The sequence below is a fragment of the Peromyscus californicus genome, unplaced genomic scaffold (assembly GCF_007827085.1).
Source record: "Peromyscus californicus insignis strain IS unplaced genomic scaffold, ASM782708v3 Scaffold_21__1_contigs__length_65335640, whole genome shotgun sequence".
Classification (NCBI taxonomy): Eukaryota; Metazoa; Chordata; class Mammalia; order Rodentia; family Cricetidae; genus Peromyscus; species Peromyscus californicus.
This window is the reverse complement of record NW_026294514.1, coordinates 57,996,176-58,016,491: the sequence shown is the minus strand read 5'-3', so window position 1 is coordinate 58,016,491 and position 20,316 is coordinate 57,996,176. Positions and strand designations below refer to the sequence as shown.

The following is a 20,316-nucleotide window of genomic DNA, read 5'->3' as shown; positions in this document are numbered from 1 at the left end:
CAGGGGTACAGTCAGGGCTTCCTCCTGCTCCTCCTCTCCCTCCCACCTCCCTCTCCCTCCTCCCCTGCCTTCTCCTCCTCCTCCTTCTCCTTCCTTCCTCCAGACCCCTCTTCTCCCCTCCCCGCTGTAGGACAGACCCAAACTGTAAATGAAAACCAGACCCTGGGCTCTGTTGCTTCTGGCCTGCTCTGTAAGCTGATGTCACCTCTGAGGGCCGTCTTTGCCCTACAAGCGTTTAGCTGGACTCCTGCAAACTCTAACTCAAAAATGGGCCATGAGCTAGAAGGAATTATAATTTTCAATTATTGGTTGCTGAAGTAAAAATGAAGTGTGGTAAGGATGGGAACCTAAAGGGCTGGGGACACCGCTTAGTCCGGTGGTTTTCAACCTTCCTCATGCTGCGACCCTTTAATACAGCTCCTCATGTTGTGGTGACCCCAACCATAAAGTTGTTTTCATTACTACTTCATAAGTGTAATTTTGCTACTGTCAGGAATATATATGTATATATCTGATATGCAGGGTATCTGATATGCGACCCCCAAAGGGGTCATGAACCGCAGATTAAGAACCACTGGAGCCAGTAAACTGTGTGATGCCTGTGTATAAGGACCTGGGTTCTGGCCCCAAAACACATATTAAGAAAAAAAGTGGGGGCAGTGTAGTGGCCCTTGCTTGTCATCCCATCACTGGGGAGGCAGAGATAGGCCGATCCCTGGGGCTCAGGGACCAGCAAATCTAGCCAAAATCAGCAAGCTCCAAGTCAGAAAGACCCGGTCTCAAGTCATAATAATAACAATAATGAAAGAAAAACAACATGGAGGGGATGGAGAGATGGGTCAGTGGCTAAGAGCACTGGCTGCTCTTGCAGAGGACCCAGGTTCAATTCCCAGCACCCACATGGCAGCTCACAATCATCCAGTTCCGGGGGATCTGACACCCCACTTTTGACTCTATGGGCACCACACATACATGTGATACACAGACACAAATGCAGGCAAAACACTCATACATATAATATAAAGATACATTAAATTTAATTTAAACCCACTTCAATAGCTTTAAAATAATAATAATAATAATAAATTGACCACTTCTAGCCATCACCTTCTGGGACTGGCCTCTGGCAGGAGAAAGAATGAGTTTTGGAATTTCTCCGTGGGTATCCATGGTTTCCCATCACCATCTGAAAGGAAAACAGGAAATGCACCTCCCCCCCCTCCACCCTCACCACACCCTCCCATTTCTTCTTGAAGTTTCTGAACTGAGAGCTCTGTTAATAATCTCTCCTTTCAAATATCAAACCCAGCAATTAGCGTCGTCTCCTTGGCTTGCCGCTAACCAGAGCTCCAATGCCAGCGCAGAGGGCAAGAGAGGGAGAGCTCTATACATAATGATTCTGATTGTGAGGCTTGGCCTCCATCTCGGACTCACACTGGGATGGGGGTGGTGGCATGGGGCTGGTTCTCCGGCCCAGACTCTTAAGAAAGCTCTCCAGTTTAGTCAGAACATGAGTTTCTACAGAGCTTTGTGCCCTTCAAAGCACGTTAAAGTACATCTCCACTGTCTCTCTCTTCCAGATCTCAAGGACTTCCCCCACCTGGAGCCCTTTCAAACAATATGCAGGAGGAGGGTGCCCGTGTGTGCACTTAAGGTGAAGGGAAGAACATGGTTCCTGCTGTGTCGCTCTCCATCTTGTTCCCTTGAGAAAGGTCTCTCACTGAACCTGGAGCTCAGCTGTCATCCACCAAGCCCCAGCAATCCTATCTCTACCCCTTGTACTGAGTTGAGGCTATGGTGGCACACTTGGCCACATCTATCTTCTCAAGTGGGTCCCGGGTATTCGAACCCAGGTCCTCGTGTGTGTTTGAGGAGCAAGTGCTCTCACCCACTCTGCCACCTCTCCAGACCCCAAGACAGTTTGGGTTAGGTGAAATTATGCTCCTGTGTAAACAGGTGAGTAAAGCCGTACTCCAAGAGGACAAGCGACATTGTTAGAACCCCCACTGAGTTAGTAGCAGAGCCCAGGTCAGAGGCCCAGCTTCGGGTAGATCTACGCTTCTCACCACTGGGCTATCAGATGATTCCATGTGAAGAGTTAGAAATCCCAAGACATCAGGAGAGATCTAAAGAGTGTATTTTACCAGGCGATCTCATCAAAGCCATGTGCAGGAAAATGAAATCATGAACTCCTTCCACGTGTCACCTCCTTCCAGTAGAGGGGAGAAGGGGAAGCAGTACCCCAGAAAGAATGCTCAACCTGCAGCTCCATGGATTCCTGATGCTCTAAAAGGGGGGCTGTTCCGCTGCTGAGGACTCACTCGCTGGGTGTAGGGTGGGTGGGTAACGGGGATGGAGACCTGAACTGGGGGTTTCCTCACCCACCTCCTTTAAGTGAAAACAGGAGCAGAGGGTCTAGGTGTGGAACCACACTGCCCATATGACATGGGGCGGGACAGCATTTCCCACTCAGACCCCAGTCCTCTCTCCACCCTGCAGACATGTATCCTGGCCCCACCAAACACCAAGGTGCTTGCTGCCTTTCTCTTAGACAGAGCGCCAGGACCGCACTGGGGAGCCCTATGTCCATGGCTCGTTCCTGATTCAAATAGACAACTTTTAACAACGAACGTCCCAAGCGGCTCATTCCACTGAGGTTAACTGAACCGGCACTGCACAGGATCACATGTGTGGCCCCCTCTGTCAAGTGCAAATGCAACTGTGCTCTTTCAAAACAGCTCCTTACTCATTATTAGAAATTAGTCTCATTCAAAGGGCAAGGGTGGTGAGCCAGGATAACCAGGGTTACAGAAGTAAGTGCCTCTCTGCTCAGCAAAGAACTAAAGTCTTTATCATGTAATGGTTACCATGGTCTAGATCCTCTCCCATCCCACATGTGACTACAGAAGCTTCTGGAACCTGGTGGCAGCCCATGGCAAGCCTCCCTTGTCCCAACTAATAGATCCCAGTCCTATGTCTTTCTCACCCAAGCATCAGTGTTGGGGATTCTACTTTGCCACTTGGTCCCAGGAGGAGACCCCTGTTGCTTTTCCTGAGCAAGGTAAGACAGTTATGTCCATCTGCCAGGATCCTTTGCACTCTGAAGCTAGATGGGGGTTAGGTCCACTCCCAACGTACTGATGATTGCTGTGCTGTGTAGAAGTTTGACCAAGACCCCCGTGACTTCACCCTGGCTGGCCTTGTTTCCACAGACCAGCATCATTCAGAAGATGCTGTGGGTGCCCCTCCCGGAGTCCTCCATAGAAAAGGCAGTGGCTACTGGTTCACTCCCACACTCTTTGGGGGGCCAGTGCCTGTGGATTCTGGGAGCTGTACACTCTGGAGTTACAGTGGTTGTGGTCGTCAGGGTGCTAGGAAGCCCTCCAGTGACCGGAGCCCTTGTCTAATCTCTCCTCCTGAGTGCAGGTGGAACCTGAGTCTTGCTCAGTGACACCTGCCCTTGACAGGGGACATGGCTCCCTCACTGAAGGACCATATGCAGCAGTGGTGCTGGGAGAGTCTTTTCTGCCATCACTTCCTGTTTCACAGGGCTCTGCCTCTCCTGGGCTTCTCTGGTCTAAATGTCTGTCTGCGTCCTTTCAAACTGCGTGTGGTGAACTTACCACTCCCAGAACTATTTTATGTACACCACGAGCTTATTAAGTCAGCTTTAAAATAGTAACAATGGCAGAGTTGCACCTGAGAGGCTGAGAACTTGGTAATTTCACGGTGCTTGAGTTTGGGTGCCTCCTCAGTCAGAGCAGTCCCTCAATGCCTGTCTCTCACTGGTTGCCTGGCAACTAGTTTTTACTCAGTCCATGCAGCTGGGTACCTCCGCAGTCCCAATCTGGTGTCAGAAGCCAGGAAGTTTCCCAGAGAGTTGTGGTCTCTAGTTCTCAAGGAAACCTTGGTGAGTGGTTCTGCTATCAGCGAAGGACTTGGCGGTGTCGGCAACAACAGGGTGAATTAACTCTGAAGTGGTCGGGGGGCGGGGGGAAGCAAGGACAAGGCAAGATAGTCTTCCCTCCACTGTCCCCATTATCTGAACTGATTCTAGAAGGTGCTCCTAGCAATCAGGGTGGGCCTCCCCACATTAATAACAAAATCAAAACACTCCTTAATGTGGGGTTCCCTAGTCAAGGGACTCTTGTTTGAGGCAAAGTGACATTATAACCATCCATAGTAAAGGCTTTGGGGAGGTTTAGACCGTGAGAGTGGAGCCCTCATTTAAAACACCGTCCATGGGCCAGGAAGCCGACCTTGCCAAACATGAAGGCTGCTGGTGCCTTGCTCTCAAGCTCCTGTCTCCAGAACTATGGAGACAGAGACTTCTGCTGCTGTGAGCTGAGTCCATCCCCAGTGACAATGACAATGACGGACCTTGACAAAGTCAGCTGCTGCCCCATGACAGGGTCACACAGCAAGCTAGCTTAGGAGTCTCCAGGAGCTCCCAACGGCCCAGACCAGCAGTCTGGGAGCAGGACATGAAGCCTACAGCCACCATGACAGGCCCCTGAAACCCACCACAGGAGTCATGGAAAGACCGTAAGCTCAGAAAGATGTGAACCTCAGCCAGCGTCTAGATCCAACCTACTGAATCCAAGTAGGGGACCCAGCCATGCCACACCCAAACTCCTAACCAGGATACCAATGCATGTACTGTGTGACAACTTGTTACACAGCCATGGATGACTCATTCAGGACTGAGCTTGGCTCTCTTGGGATGGCCCACATCCAGGACCAGCTTATGTGGGCACAACACTCAAGGCCATTGCCTTGGACCAGACAATCTCTAATCATGACTCACACTCCAGACTTCCATAGGATCTCACACCCCATACACCACAGCCTGGACCGCCATGGGACCCATCCAGCCCACATATTAGACTCCCATGGGTTACCCTCAAGAACACCCTGACTCCCTAGGATTGCCTCAGTTCACACTCTGAACTCCCTTGGGATCTCCTCAGGCCTGTTATGATCCTTCCTCAGCCTACACACTGCCACCACCACCCCCCGCTGGCCCCTCACAAAATTCCCTCAAGAATACACTGACCTCTCTGGGATCTCCTCAGCCACACTCTGACTTCTTGTCCGACCCTTGGTCTCCTTCACCCACCCTCATGAGGTGGGCACTCTCCCTCAGCAATCACTTGCACAGGGCATCCTGCTTCAGGAGTATTTGAACATAGATATACTATCTTGGAGAAGCAAAAACTACCCTCTGGGTGTTAAGAGACAGTCTCAGGCTATGGGAGTCGGGCCCAGCATCTCAGCTCCCATGGCTTCTGGGAGATGGCAGAAGCTGTAATGACTGAGTGAACATCCAAAATCCATATTCCAGCCCCAGCAGCCAACGGAGGGTACTGCTCATCACCCCCTCAGACCTGGCTTGCAACTGTGTGGTGTGTTACTAAACCTCAATCTTGTTTCCAATTTTCTGAAGTGGAGCAGAGGCTGGTGCTGGGGTTCCTGGGAAGTACCGCTGGGGGGCTGGCTCAAGGCCTCTCCTTGAGCTCCTCTGAGCTCCCGACCACCTCCATGAACCAAGTGATGTTCACAGTGTCTAGATCTGTCTCCTTCCTGTCAGAAACCTGACAGAGGCAGGTGAGTGACATCCAACCCCAAGGCTCCTATGGCCCTTCCAGTCTCTACCGCCCCTCCCCTACTCCCCAGGCACTTTGTACACTCCTGTTTTAAGGCATACTTGTAGGAGGAGTTACAGAATTATAGATCATCCAGGGCTGTCTTCTGCTGCACATGCAATACTGTTCTAGCAATGTTGACTAGAGCAATCAAATGGTCTCTCCCTTTAACCCGCTGAAACACGCATGTGAAGGAAGCCGTGCTGGCAGCAGTCAAGTCTGCTGGCTCTGTTCCTCAACCAGCTCTTTCCCACAAATCTCCTTTAATCGGAAGTTCAGAAGAATGCGGTCCTCCTCCTGCAGACTCTCCCAGAGTTACCTCCACCAGCAGGTTCAGGATGGACACATCTCATCAGAACCTCCACCTGGCACACAGCTGGTCTCCAGCCCTCAGTGACATGATTCACAGAGCTGCCTCTCTGCTGCCCTCTGGAGGAAGCCAAGCAGAGAGAAAAGAGCAGGTAGTGGACAGGATGAACAGCCTTCCTGAGTCCAGACCTCAGCGACAGGCCTGTCCCAGACTTTGGGCTTACCCCCTTTCATGCCAAGTCTGCCTTTAGTTATAGCAGCCAAAAAAAAAAGTATTCATTTTCTACAACAATTCAAGTTCAGTTCCTGACACAGCCAAATATATCCTGCACGATGCACTCATATAACTGCTTCAGTTGGATTCTCGGAGCTCAGCCTGGTGCCTGGCCGTGGATCTCTGCATCTGCCTCCATCAGTCACTGGACAAAGGGTCTATGATGACAGCTAGGTTATTTGCTAGGCCGGTCACCAGAGTAGACCAGTCCAGGCACCCTCTGGACCACTACCAGCAGACCAAGGTGGGGTCATCCTTGTGGATTCCTGAGAGCCTCCCCAGCACCCTGCCTCTTCCTATTCCCATGATGTCATCATCTATCATGGTATCTTCCTCCCTGCCCTCCCACTCTGTCCCTGTTCCAGCTTGACCCTCCCATTTCCCTATGTTCTCATCCCCCACTCCTCACCCTCTGCCACCCTCCCCCCAAACCCAGTCCACTCATGTAGATCTCATCCACTTCTCCTTCGCAGGGTCATCCATGTGTCCCTCCTAGGGTCTTTCCCTGTTAGCTAGCCTCTCTGGAGCTGTGGGTTGCAGTCTGGCCATCCCTTCCCTCACATCTAGTATCCACTTATGAGTGAGTACATACTATGTTTGTCCTTCTGAGTCTGGGTTACCTCACTCAAGATGATATTTTCTAGTTCCATCTATTTGCCTGCAAATTTCCTGATATCATTGTTTTTTACTGCTGAGTAGTACTCCATTGTGTATATGTGCCACTTTTTCTTTATCCATTCTTCAGTTGAGGGGCATCTAGGTTGTTCCCAGGTTCTTGCTATCACAAATAATGCTGATATGAACATAGTTGAGCATGTGTCCTTGTGGTAAGATTGAGCATTCCTTGGGTATATGCCCAAGAGTGGTATAGCTGGTCTTGAGGAAGACTTATTCCCAATCTTCTGAGAAACCGCCATACTGATTTCTGCAGGCAGGGGACATCGAGATCATGATGGGAGGATGTGCAGAGATGACTGGTCACACTAGTGGAAGCCCATGAACTGTGGACTGGTGGCTGTGGAGCCCCCATGGGACTGAACTAGGCCCTCTGGATATGGAAGATGGTTGTTTGGCTCGAACTGTTTCGGGGGGCCCCAGGCAGGGGGATCAGGATCTGTCCCTGGTGCATGGGCAGGCTTCTAAAAATCTGGTGCCTGTGGTGTGACACCTTGCACAGCCTTGGTGCAGTGGGAGGGGGCTTGGACCTGCCTAGGCTCAGTGTGCTGGGCTCTGCTGACTCCCCATGGGAGACCTTGATTTGGGGGATGTGGGGATGTGGGGTGGCTTAGGAAAGAGTGCTGGGGGGTGGGAGGAGGGAGGAGGAGGGATCTGGGGTGGTATGTGGAATAGAAAATTTCTTAATAAAGAAAAATGAAAAAAAAAACCTGCTTCAAAGAGGACAATTACAAAATGTGTCCTGGGCCAGCAGGTCAGTGAGGCCAGTACAATAATCCCCTCTATAATTCTATAACTCCTATAAATAGACAGGAGAGGAGTTTTTGTCACTGACGTGAAGGTCCAAAAGGTGAACTGAATGCCAGATGTCCCCCTACCACATCAACCGAGACACATAAGGACCTGGAGACTGTGTTGTTATGTTCGTCAGACTTTTGTTTCTGTGACAAAATGCCTCAGAAAAGCAACTTCAAGGAGGAAGTGCTTGGAGTCAGTTCCACAAGGGACAGCCTATGGTCAGCTGACTACATGGCTGCTATACTAAGGAGCTGCTCACCTCGATAACCTCATGACGGCCAGAAAGCAGAGTACAAGCAATGGGAAAGAGCATGGAGGGGCCATATGCTTGTATGACATGCCCCAGGGACTCACTTCTTCCAACTATGTCTCTGCTTCCAGAGTCCTGTCATCTCCAATAGTCTAATAAATTATAAACCCATCAGTGGGTTAATCCATGGATGAAGGTAAGAGTGCCCTCATGATCCTACTCACTTCCGAAGCCCCCTCCCCCCATACCTCCCTCACTGGGGACAAAGCCTTCAATATACAAGCCCATGGGAAGAACATGGCATATCCCAATCATAACATGGAGATACAATCAATCAAAAACCTTTCTAACAAAGAAATATATTTTTCAAAGAAAGAAATTCCTGGGGGCTTCTACATTTATCTCGAATAACTTTGCGGGGGCGGGGGGGGCACTTTAACTCCTCTGGGGAGACTGTGTGAACCAGAAACGCCACATCATCCCTGAGCCGGCTCTAGGAAAATCTTGCAAGCTCACCCAGTTAAAAATACAACCGTCTTCCTAGAAGTCTGTGAGCCGTTAAACAGGTTCAGCTGATTAATTTTAAGGCTGTCACAAGCCTGAATGTGAGAGGAGCCAAGAAACCTTCCCATAGTAGATTGCAATTTAATGATTTTAGCAAAGGTGTCTTTGGTTTTATAATTGTAGGACTACATGAAAATTCCAGTTGGACCCTTTGCTTTTTGCAGTTTGAAATGTAAATTTCCATTTGTAAAAGGCGGGTGGATCCAGTCTCTCTTTAGCAATCTATCTTAATTGGGTTTTCTATTGCTGCAACAAAACACCATGATCAAGAAGCAAGTTGGGTTACACTTCCAGATCATAGTCCATCGTTGGAGGAAGTCAGGACAGGAATTCAAGCAGGGCTGGAACCTGGAGGCAGGAGCTGATGCAGAGGCCATGGAGGAGTGCTGCTTACTGGCTTGCTCAGCCTTCTTTCTTATAGAACCCAGGACTACCAGCCCAGGGATGGCACCACCCACAATGGGCTGGGTCCTCCCTCATCGATCACTAATTGAGAAAATGCCTTACAGCTGGATCTCATGGCGGCATTTCCTCAACTGAGGCTCCTTCCTAACTGATGACTAGCTTGTGTCAAGTTGACACACAAATCCAGCCAGTCCATAATCTCGGGATGTAGTTTTTTTCTTTGTGTGCAGAGTCAGATATTTCCTGGCCAGTTTCACTGCCATCTCAGCTCCTGCTTTTAGTCAACAAATGTGCCCTGAGGGGCTCTGTGTGGAGACTGAGGACCAGGAGGTGGTGCCTAGACAAATCTCCATGGAGATTTCCCTGCAGAACCTACCTTGATGTTACTTGAATTACACCCCAGAACGGCCAGCACCCCTGCTTGGAAATGCCAGAAGTGAGCATCTGCCTTTACATCTTGGAGAGACAAGGGCTGTGGAAGCTGTGACCTTTGAGAGACTTGAGAACTAGAAATTGCATTTGTGGAGACAAAGGGCAGATTTCTCAGGAATAAAAAGTTTGGGCTATTTTGTTCAAAACTGAGCTGTGGCTGAACAGACAAGAATTTGTTGGAGGTCTGTGCAGGAAGGATGCAAGACCCTGGGTCTGCAAACCAATAAGGTCAAGAGCAGTTAAGTCAGAGTTGTGCCAAGGAGCCAGACTTAGGAACAGCATGTCCAGACACACAAGGGCAGATCCTACATGAACGGGGAAGTAGATGGAGGAGTGAAGTCAAATTGTTGTAGGAGCAGGGCTCCCCGCTCAGACCTCCTCCAGTGGAAATCACTCAAGATCAATAGACACGTACACCTTCTGCGCTCATTCGCCAGGGCGCCAGAACAAAATGCCTAAAGCAACAGAAACTTGTCTTCTCACTGTTCTAGAGGCTGAAAGTCAGGGTGTGGCCGAGCCTCTTGGTCTCCAGAGCTTCCAGGGAGCACTCTGCCCACTGCCTCCAGCTGCTGGTGGCTCCAGGTTCTTCTCAACCCATGGCAGCCTCTCATGGTGAAGCTTCTCTGTGTGTCTGCTGTAGATGAAATTCTAAACAGTCTTAGTAAATAAGAAACACAGAGCCAAATACAGAGGAAATAGCCAAGGAGATCAGAGCAATAGCCACGACTACCTTTAGCTTACCACCAGCAGTAGCTTCCCCAGAGAGAGCCTCTAATGTCTGACCTGTCTTTTTATTGCCTTTCTCTTCTGCCTTCTCATTGGCTCTAAGCCCAGCCACATGACTTCCTCATCACTGCCTGTCTATACAGACCTCCAGGTCTCTATGGTTGGTACTGCAATTAAAGGTTTGTGTCACCACACTTGGCTGTGTCCTTGACCACACAGGGACTCTGCCTGCCATGTGATCGGATTAAGGGCATGGGCTACCACCACCTGACTTCTGCTTAATGGTTCGCTATGACCTCTGATCTCCAGGCAAAGTTTATTTATTAACATACAAATAAAATCACATTTCAGCACAAATAAAATATCACCATAGTCTGCCTCCTGTGAGGTCCTCATGTGTCTGTCTCTCTCGTCCCATTCTCATGGCGGCCATTCTTGGTTAGATCCAGCCCTCTCCACAGTGGCCATGTCATGACTCCAAGCAAGGACAGACACACTGTGAGTCTTGGCAGTTAGCCTTTCACACATCTGTTAAGAAGAACACAATTCAGTCTATAACGTCCTGGTGACCTAAAGACAGGCTCCCCTGTAGAGGACTGGACCTAAAGAAAGACACACTGTGCTGGTATATAAGTTGGAAAAATAGGTAAGCCCCATTCCCTGGGAACCTCATTGTTCAACAAATTATTCTATAAATGCATAGATTCCAACTAAGCTCTCCAGTGCCTCCTCCCTAATAGGATCAACCAGCCATACCCTCTAAGAAAAACCCCTAAGAAAGTAACAGAAATGTAAATAGCAGACACAAAGAAGAAAAATAGAGAAAAGAAAAGAAAAGAAGAAGGAAAGAAAGAAAACGGCAAGAATGAAAAAAGAGAAAGTAAAAGGAGAAAAAAAGCAGGAAGAGAAAAGGGAAGCATGAATGTGGCGGTTTGAATAAAAATGGCCCCCATAGGCTGGCTCATAGGGAGTAACACTATTAGGAGGTGTGGCCTTGTTGGAGGAAGTGTGTCACTAGGGGGCGGGCTTTGAGGTCTCAGATGCTCAAGGGAGGCCCAGTGTCGCTCTCTCTTCCTGCTGCCTACTGATCTGGATGTAGAACTCTCAGCTCCTCTCCAGTACCATGTCTGCCTGCATGCCACCATGCTCCCCGCCATGATGATAATGGACTGAACCTCTGAACCTGTAAGCCAGCCCCAGTTAAACATTTTCCTTTATAAGAGTTGCCGTGGTCATGGTGTCTCTTCACAGCAATAAAACCCTAACTAAGACAATGAGAAAGAAGAAAAAGACAGAGAGGAAGAAAGGAGGAAGAACAGAAAGAGGGAGGAAAATGAGGGAGGGGAGAGAGAAAGGGAAAGGAAGGAGATTAATGGAGCAGGTCTGACAGCATACACCTCGGATCCCAGCACTCTAGCAGCAGGAGGATTTCTGTGTAGGTTCAAGGCCAACCTGATCTACATAATAAAGCCAGTCAGTGCTACATAGTGATACCCTATCTCAAAAATAAGTAAATGAACATGGGGGGAGCTAATATAGAAAGGAAAGCTTTTCTATTGAGTAATAGTAAATATTCACAAGGATCAAAGAAAAGATATTGATTGGTCTGAAGAGATGGCTCAGCAGTAAAGAGAATGGACTGCTCCCTCAGAGGACCTGAGTTCAGTTCCTAGCATCTCAGCAGTAAAGAGAATGGATTGCTCTCTCAGAGGACATGAGTTCAGTTCCTAGCATCCATGTCAGGCATCTCACAACTGCCTATAACTCATGCTCCTGGGGAGTCAATACTTCAAGCCTCCAAAGGCATTTGCACATACCCATACACCATCACACCCCCCCCAGTTGTTGCCATAAGGTAAGATTTGCTCCATGCCACAGGATTTTGTGCACTGCTGCCCCCAAAATAATGGAGCCACGAGCCCGTGGGCTGAAACCTCTGGAAGCATGAACAAAAATAAACCTTTCTCAGGGTTAGGATCCAGATCAGACTTCTGCTGAGGCTGTAATACCTACAGCCCTCCTACAGGTGCTGATGGGCACCCTACTAAGAACACTAGTTAGCAAGCTTCTGGGTAGTCAGACTTCTGGGCTAGGAATTGGGTTCACATCAAAGGGATGCCAGTGACCACACACCCTACTCCAAATCCCTTTCCCTGCCTTCTGCCAGGGAATCAGGAAGCCTGGCTGCAAACTCCAGCTGAGACGGGACCCTGACTCAGCTACACGGGCCTGAATCTGTTTCATAGGCTCCCACTTGTTGTTGAATGTTTGTTCAAGATGTGCTACATTCATTTATGCTGTGGAATATTTGTTTAATGGTGCAAAGATGTGTTGCATTCTTTTAGGTTGCATTTGTTTAACCCTGTAAAGCTGTGTTACTGTGCCTGTCTAAAACATCCAATTGGTCTAATAAAGAGCTGAATGGCCAATAATAGGCAGGAGAAAGGATAGGCGGGGCTGGCAGGCAGAGAGAATAAGAGAAGGGGAGGAGCGAGAAGAGGAGGAGAGGAAGAAGCCAGGGACTAGCCACCCAGCCACACAGCCAGTCACAGAGTAAGAAGGAAAGAAAATTATATAGACTAAAGAAAGGTAAAAAGCCCAGAGGCAAAATGTAGTAAAAGAGAAACGGGATAATTTAAGTTAGAAAGGCTGGCTAGGAACAAGCCAAGCTAAGACTGGGTATTCATAAGTAAGAATAAGTCTCCATGTATTTATTTGGGAGCTGGGTGGCAGGCCCCCAAGAGTAAAAAAAAAAAGTACCCCCACCCATGCTTCATAGGACCCCACCCATGCTGTCTGACCTGGAAAACTCTCCTCAGAAGCCCCGCCACGTTGTTGTCTGTCTTTCTGTCTGTCTGTCTACCCATGGAATTAATAACTCTTCTAATAAACATCTTACCCCCCCCATGATCCAGCTCAGTGTCCCTTGAGCCCCACATCTGAGACTTTCTATTTTAAAGTCGATTTTCTCAAGGATCTTGTCACAGCGGCAAGAGATGACTCTGTGGGTTTGTACAACAGACCGTGGATCAGAATCTATGCCTGACCCTCTCCCCAGTAACTCAAGAGACAAGGAGACAATGGAGCGGTGCCTCCAAAGGCCTGGGAAGTATTTGAATCCTGTGTTCAAGCAACTATTAATCAAATGTAAAATCAGAAGAAAGACACATTCAGAGAAGTCCTCAAAAAATTATTGTCCGTTACATTTGCCAGAAGTTCACAAAAGGATATGCTCCAGCGCACAGACAGGCAAACCAGGGGAGAGGGAAGAAGCTGGACTTGGGTGAACTGCAGGAAAACAGAGCTTCCAGGCAGACTCAAGGATAGCCTGTGTAAGAGGCACAAGACCAGGTCACCACCCGCGGATCAGAAACCAGGACAGGGTTCTACAGGAGGCTCAGGAGCTGGGAAACCAGAGAAAGGGTTTGGGGAATCAACATGGGTTCATATATAGGCATTAAAACCCATGATGGGGTCAAGTTAATTCTCAGAGGCACACGCAATGAGGAGTTACTTAACCAAAACTCATGACACCCTTGGGGGGCGGGGAGGCATGGCTGACATGAGATAGAGATGATTTGGTGTCCAGAGAAGGACGACTGAAGGTCTGGGGGAACAAGACAGATGGCAGGGTTTGAAAAAGGATAGGATGGAGGCTTGGTGGATTTGGGTTTATTAAAAAGAGGGGGAAAGCCATGTCCTTTTTAAAAGGAGAAAAAACAAAGACAGAATGAAAATCCAATAGCCTAGCTCGCCTTTGATACTGTTTTCAAGTTCACCAAGATTAAAGGGTAGAAAATTGAGAATGGGTTTCCTAGCAACAGCATTGAGTGTGTTGGTCCCAAAGTACTACTTTTCAATTTGAAGAAACAGACTTTTGGCTTAAAGTTTAAAAATTTCAGGCGTAATTTTGTATACAATGGCTTTTCCCTTTTCATTATCATTTACAGAGGCAAGAGAAGGGAAGAGAGAGAGCCTGCCACATTCTCAAAACCCACAGCTACCTTCAGAGCAGCCTCAGAGCATGACTGTGGACAATGGTCATGGTATGGTTTGTTGTTGATGTAGGCCTTTTGTTTCCTGGAAGTCACCCTGTCACATGCCAAAGTGATGAGGGCCTTCTTATATTCCTCATCAATTCTTATTCTGCATCTACTGTTATTAAAAGACAGATTGTTTTCTCAAACAACTTACTCCAGTCTCTGCCCCCATGATATGCTAACCTCAACCCTGGTGAGTTGTGGGAATGTCGGCAGGTCGCTTGGGGTGCTTCACAGAGTGTGTGTCTGTCATGAACCAGGGAGGCCGGTGCTGCTGGCTAGCCAGCTGTGCTAGCCAGCTGTGCTAGTCAAAAGTTCATCATAGCCGGGCGGTGGTGGCGCACGCCTTTAATCCCAGCACTCGGGAGGCAGAGCCAGGTGGATCTCTGTGAGTTCGAGGCCAGCCTGGGCTACCAAGTGAGTTCCAGGAAAAGGCGCAAAGCTACACAGAGAAACCCTGTCTCGAAAAACAAAAACAAAAACAAAAACAAAAGTTCATCATGTGTCAAGCTCTTGAAAGGAGTTTTCCCTCCTCCAGAGACAAGAACTTATTGAAGGAAGGTTCCCGCAACATTCCAAGGTCAGACCAGGTGGCACACACTGTAACCCCAACACTTGGGAGCCGAGTCAGGAGGGTCAAAGCCACCATTGGCTGTGTAGCAAGTTCCAGGCCAGTCCCTGTCTAAGAGAGAGAGAGAGAAGAATACAAGGATTGAGATATAGCTTAGAGGTATGCTCAGAAGCCTGGATTCCAACCCCAATGCTACAAAAACAAGCAAACCAACAAACCCCAAACAAAACCAGAGAGCTGGAGAGTTTGCTCAGTGGTCGAGAGCACTTGCTGCTCTTGCAGAGGTCCAGGGTTCGGTTCCCAGCACACACATGGCAGCTTACAACCACTGTAACTCCTGTTCCATGGGATCCAAACCCTCTTTGGCCTCCATAGACACCAGGCATGCAAAGTGGTGCACATAAATACATGCAGGAACTCATACTTACACAAAAAATAATTATAAATAAGATTTTTAATAGTGAGACCTTGTGTCAAAAAAAAACCAAAACAAAACACACTATTAGGCTGAGAACTTACTTTATCATATCTTCTGTTCCTGTGACCAAAAAGGCTGTTGAACTCTATTTCCAAGACAACACAAGTCTGAAATAACAAAACCACCAGAAACAAAAGTTCTCACAAATGTCCACATTACCATAGACATTTAATCTTTGTTAATACTAAATGAACCATCACATTATGTTCGAAATAAGGTTTTCTCTCTCAATTACCCAAAAGATAATTCTGAGAACTACTCCTCCAAAAGCGCCATGTCCTATCACTGAAATTCATGGGTTTTGTTTGAAAAGGTAGGACAGCCATCAATAGACTAAAAGAGCATGGCATGTGTGGAACCAGTAATGTGTGTTCTCTCATCCTTGGCCCTTTCCACAAACTGCATTGAACATAACCACTGACTCACTAAAGGCACACAGCTCCACCACAAAGCCCATCTGAAACTCCCCCATGGTTCCTGCTCTCCAGCTCATGGGGAAGGGAGGGGAGGCCCTGAGCATAGGAGGGTTCATTGTTACTCCCACCTTCCTGTCTTTCCAGGAGAAGACATACCCCTAGTCATCACTGATGGCCCAAACTCACCTTGGTGGCCCCGTGATGTGCTGGAGCCCATGACTAGCTCAGCCAGTAGCAGGTGATGCAGTGTGGTTTTAAGACTGCACAGCAGATGTCTCCGCTCTCCAAGTCCCTCTTCTTCTGCACAAAAGTGGCACACGGTGGCCTGCTTCTCCAGCTCAGCCATGCTGATGAGAGCAACCCGCAAGTGCTTTCCTGTGGCATGAGGAAGAAGCCGATGTTCGATGTGGAAAGCCTGCGGCATCGCAGGACGGCTTGTTTGCACAGTGGAGCTGATGGGCAAGTTGGATGCGAAGAGTGACGTCAGCTCCTGTGCACTGCTGGAGTGTAGAGGATCGTTCCCTAGAACACAGAGCTCTCCTCTGACCGTGCCCTGTCTTGTCCTAAAGCGTACCCAGCTTTGTGCTCCTCGGGTTCAAATCCTACCCTTGTCTTTTCACCTCAGAGTCTGAATTGGGTCCTTTGAAACTTTTAACAAAAACACCTATTTACTGAATAAAACAACCCCTGCCCTCTACTAAGTAATAATTTCCTAATAAGTCTACATAGCATAGTACAGCTTTTTAAATTTAATTGGTCAAATTTAAAATAGTTTGTAGAGTAGGCTGGGTATATAGGTCAGTAGTGGGACATTTCTCTACTGTGGATGTGAGTTCCCGAGTTCAATCCTTAGTGCTATATTGCGTGCATGCGTGCGTGCATGCGTGCATGTGTGTGTGTGTGTGTGTGTGTGTGTGTGTGTGTGTGTGTGTGTGTGTGTGTTCCCACAACCCCTTCACTGGCCAGGTCACAGCACACTGGTTATACTCCCTTGCAGTGGACATCTGAGATGACCTTAGGAGTCTTGAATGTCACAGGTCTATGAATCTTTCTGTTATAACCATCTCTTCTCAGACAGGAATATGGCAGCTTCAAGACCATGAGGACTTGGCAAGTGAACAGCACCAACTCATGGCTCAGCTTTGCACTCCAGTCCTCACATCTGAGCTTCCAGGTACTGGTGAGACTGCAACAACCAGCCTTCCACCAACTCCATGGTCAGACTGGCTGTTCTGGAGGACTCTCCTGATACTGAGGGGTCTGCCACTCACCAGGACAGTGGCCCTCCCCAGCCAGGCCAGGGTGGTTTTGTTCATCCATCTAACCTATGATCCTCTCTCATTTCCTGCAAGGTGCTGCCCAGCCCAATCCCTGAGGTATCTGTGAGGCAGGCAGTGTCCCGTACACCATCCTGTTGTGCTCAGCTGCTTCATCAATGGCAGGTCTTCAGGTTTGCTGAACTCCATGCTGCTCCTAACTTAGAATTTGGTTCTGGAGTCATCCAGTGCCCAGTAATAGAGCTCCTCTTTCTGCCACCACGAGCCTTCTTGACTCGTCATTGTATTCTCAGATTCCAGGTCACTGTGGCAAGCTGTGGGCTCCAGCAGGTGCTCAGAAAGATAAGCTGACTGGCTCTGTGCACTCTGTGTGAACTTGTTACTCCAACGAGTGACACTAACCACCACCGCAGTATGGTCAAACAGGCAGATGTGTGTGGTCAACCAAATAGCTATATGTGACCAATCAAGCAGATGTGCATGGTCACTAAGCAGATGTGCATGGTCAACGAAGTGGATATGCATGGTCAGCTAAGCAGATGTGCATGGTCAACCTAGAAGGTGTGCATGCTCAACCTAGCAGATTTCATAGTCAACTAAGCAAATACACATGGTCAACTCAGCAGGTGTGCATGATTTACCTAGCAGGTATGCATAGTCAACCTAGCAGATGTGCCAATGTAGCAGATGTGCATTGTCATACAAGTGGATGTACATGGCCAACCAATGTACATGGTCTAGCAGTTGTGCATGCTCTCAACTAAGCAAATGTACATGCTCAACCAAGTAGATGTACATGCTCAACCAAGTAGATGTACATAGTCAACCAAGTAGATGTACATAGTCAACCAAGTGGTTGTGGTTATACATGGTCAACCAAGCAGATGGTAGTGGTCAACCTAACAGATGTGCATGGTCAATACAGTGGACATTATCAGGTAGCAAAAAGGACATTTCAGATTCTCAGCCTGCTATTTGGTCTAATGAATGCCACAGCCTTGTGCCACACCAATCTGGGTTCAGTTACAGAATTGGAGGACATGATCCTTGAAGCCTCCTGAGACAGTATCAAGCACAAAGCCTTCATGATACAGATGAGGAAAATGTAAGAAAAACAATGAGGGCTGGACCCATTGTAGAAGTCTCTGGAAATTCTAAGGCTTCCCAATCTCTTTTTCTGTGGCTTTCCTTGTGAGGTAGCAAAGTTTCAGCATTAACTCTTTTAGTTTCATCTCTGCTGCTGTGATAAAACCCCATGACACAAAGCAACTTAGGGGAGGAGATGTTTTATTTAGCTTACAATTGCAGGTTATAGTCCATCACTGAGGGAAATCAAGGCAGGAACTTGAAAGCAGGCCTGCTTGCAATCCCACACAGCATTACCTCTGACCAAGGAAACAACTTCACAGCTAAGAAACACATAGGAACCATGGAAGGTGCTACTTACTGGATGGCAGGGAGACCTATACTTTCTGATACAGTTCAGGACCACTTGCCTAGGGAATGGTACCACCCATGGAGGGTTGGGGCCTCTTATTTTAATTAGCAATAAAGACAGTCCTCACAGACATGTCCATAGGCCAATCTGGTCTAGCCAATCCCTCAACTGAGGTTTTCTTGTTGGGAAGTTATAGGTTATTTCAAGCTAACATTTAAAATTAACTAGCACAAACATAAACTTCCTGAAAAGAACATTGAGTTTTCCTCTGCTCTGCCTCTTTCCAGCCTCCAAGTATGGCAACCTTTTACTACTTAGCTCTTTGTTAGAAGAACACAATAATGAGACTTTTCTTTCTTGAAGCAAATCAACCTCTGCTGGTCCCTTTTGTCACCCTCAGCATCTAAGTGACTCTGGGTCACAACCCATATCCAGTCCTTAGCTCACATCCCAAGATCACAACCTTAGTTTTCAGGAATTTGTTTGGAATCTGAAGTCTCCAAAACAATAAGCAACCATGGAGCCCAAGCTCCATGGGATGCACAAAAATTAAAGACAGAATAAGTTCAGGGTTGAAAACAAATTTGTCTTCTCTCACTAGCCCCAAAATGGTCTGTCCCCAGGTTGGTGAGAATGTTTCTCAGAGGATACTAAACAGTCCTGTTAAACTGTGGGAGATACAAGTGCCTTTAATCTGTCCACATCCCAGAAGGAGACACCCAACCAGAGCAAGCCTGTCCCCACGGCACACCTGGAGTCTGTCTCCTGGGGCCACTCCCTCCATTTTGCTCCTGTTCTCCATCCCCCTGCCTCCACAGCAACTGGATTTCTGAATTTCTGTTGTCACCTTGAGCTTGTCTCATAGATGTAAGAAGACCCAACTACTAGAAACACAAGTTAATGTAAAGAAAGAGCCTGCTTCTTTGTAGAAATTGACACGCTGACTTAAGATTCATAAGGATATGAGACATCCTGAGTATCTTGAAACAGTAGACCAAAGCTTGAAGGAGGCTCACTCTTCCTGACTTCAAAAGTTACTACAAAGAAAACAGCATCAAGACAATGTAGGTTTTACATTATAGATGAAGTCCAAGAGAATCCTGTAGAGTCTAGAAATAACCCTATGTTCAGGCTCAGTTTATAGATGTCTTTTGCATTCATGTTCAACAAAGTTGTTCAACAAGACAGTTCCAAGGTGAAAAAAAAACAGTCCTTGGCCGGGCGGTGGTGGCGCACGCCTTTAATCCCAGCACTCGGGAGGCAGAGCCAGGCGGATCTCTGTGAGTTCGAGGCCAGCCTGGACTACCAAGTGAGTTCCATGAAAGGCGCAAAGCTACACAGAGAAACCCTGTCTCAAAAAAAAAAAAAAAAAAAAAAAAAAAAAAAAAAAAACAGTCCTTTTTTTCAATCATTAATGTTGGGATAACTGGATAGCCACATTCAAAAAAAAATCAACCAATCAACAATGTTAGATCCTTAACTCACATCAAATACAAAAATTAACTCATAAGAGGCAAAGACCTACATGCAAAAGCTAAAACTATAAGATTCTGAGGACAAAGAAACCCATAGGTCTAAGTTTTCCCAGCCTTGGATTAGCCAATGGAGTCTTTCATGACACACACTGAAGACAAAAACAAAAGAAAAAAGTTTAAATTGGATTTCATCAGATTTCAAAGCTAATATTCTTCAAAAGATATTTTCAAGAAAACAAAGCCACCTTAGAAAGAGATGGTGTGTGTAAAATGCATATAAATTAGATTCGGAATCTGAAGCAAAAAGACATCAAGAACTATTACAATTCAGTAACAAAAAGGCAACCCAATGTAAGAAGTGTGAAAGGTGCCTGTACTGGCTAATTTTGTGTGTCAACTTGACACAAGCTAGAGTCGTCAGCTAGGAAGGAACCTCAGTTGAGGAAATGCCTCAATGAGATGCAGCTGTAAGGCATTTTCTCAATTAATGATCCATGAGGGGAGGGTCCATCCCACGGTGGGTGGTGCCATCCCTGGGTTAGT

The 20,316-nt window shown here is 47.6% G+C and overlaps 1 long non-coding RNA gene across 1 annotated transcript in view; it reads right to left on the bottom strand.

The window, feature by feature from the left end:
- Window positions 1-8,498: 8,498 nt before the first annotated feature.
- The window catches only part of LOC128117904 (uncharacterized), a 34,455-nt gene continuing 22,637 nt past the window's right edge, over window positions 8,499-20,316 (bottom strand). The window contains exons 3-5 of the long non-coding RNA XR_008220940.1: window positions 15,770-15,958; window positions 15,209-15,274; window positions 8,499-14,800 (exon numbers count right to left, since the gene is read on the bottom strand). This is a non-coding gene — a long non-coding RNA (uncharacterized LOC128117904). The remainder of the gene's footprint in view (window positions 14,801-15,208; window positions 15,275-15,769; window positions 15,959-20,316) is intronic.